The sequence below is a fragment of the Austrofundulus limnaeus genome, unplaced genomic scaffold, assembly GCF_001266775.1.
Source record: "Austrofundulus limnaeus strain Quisiro unplaced genomic scaffold, Austrofundulus_limnaeus-1.0 Scaffold2381, whole genome shotgun sequence".
Taxonomy (NCBI): Eukaryota; Metazoa; Chordata; class Actinopteri; order Cyprinodontiformes; family Rivulidae; genus Austrofundulus; species Austrofundulus limnaeus.
The window spans coordinates 28,282-29,371 of NW_013954783.1; positions in this window are offsets into that span (position 1 = coordinate 28,282).

Consider the following 1,090-nt stretch of genomic DNA (forward strand, 5'->3'; position numbering starts at 1 on the left):
TTTTGTCTCCGAGCTGGAAATGTCCCCAGATTTAATGTCAGAAATCTGGTCACCCTAATCTGGAGTAAAGTGGGAAYTGTAAAGTTGAGTGTTGGCGGTGATCCTGATGTCTGCATGGCCTCTCATTACAAAATCAATCCAGAGTTTTTTCAGGCGATCATCTCTCGGAAACTTAAAGTCACCAAGCTGGTACCCTGCACATTGTGACATCCAGGGAAGATGCATGAACAAGGAGAATGAGGCATAATTGGTTAGCTAGCTAACAACGAAAAAAATATCTATGCTATTGCTATCTGATGCTATCTGGGATTCGCAAGTGAATGACAACCACCGAGGCGAAGTACGTTTTTATACTGCTGGAGCAGCAGGGGGCGATGTTATGYTGAAGGCAGCTGCACGACGACACGCAGCCGCCTTTTAAAACGCCCAAAAAATCCTGAAACAAAAATATCTTTAAACACAAATTGATCTATAACTCCTAAATTAATGTATCTAGTGTTGTGACACTTTTTACGCATTTACAACAATCCAATTATGACATGTATAATGTTTATTGAAGAAAATACTAAAATTTACTTTACAGTCTTTAAAACATTCTAACAATTGTGTAACTCCAACAGAACATTCAGATAATACCTGGACCTAGATGACTACAGAGCTCTTGTCATATAGGACATGTTTTTATAACAAAATAAGAACTTTAACACTAAACTAATCTACTAACTAAGCAGATATATATTCACATACTGTATTTGATTGTGAAAAAACAGTTACTAGCAAACATCCACGCTACACATTTATCACTAAAACTTGGAAATGATCAGATTAAATTCTCACAACTTTTATCTTCTGTTTGACAGTAAGATGGTAACAAGATGATTTGAACTAAACATTTGATTCCAGCAAATAATAAAACTTMATTTTATTAAACATCTCTTTCAGTTTCTACTGTCCATCCTAACTCAGTCTCTTCTGCTCTATCCTGTAACAGTAGCACCATCTGGTGACGAGGACAAAATAACAGCAACCTAACAGAACAACTGATACAGTTAAAAGTTTTCATACATGTTCTTAGTGTTTGGTATCATTG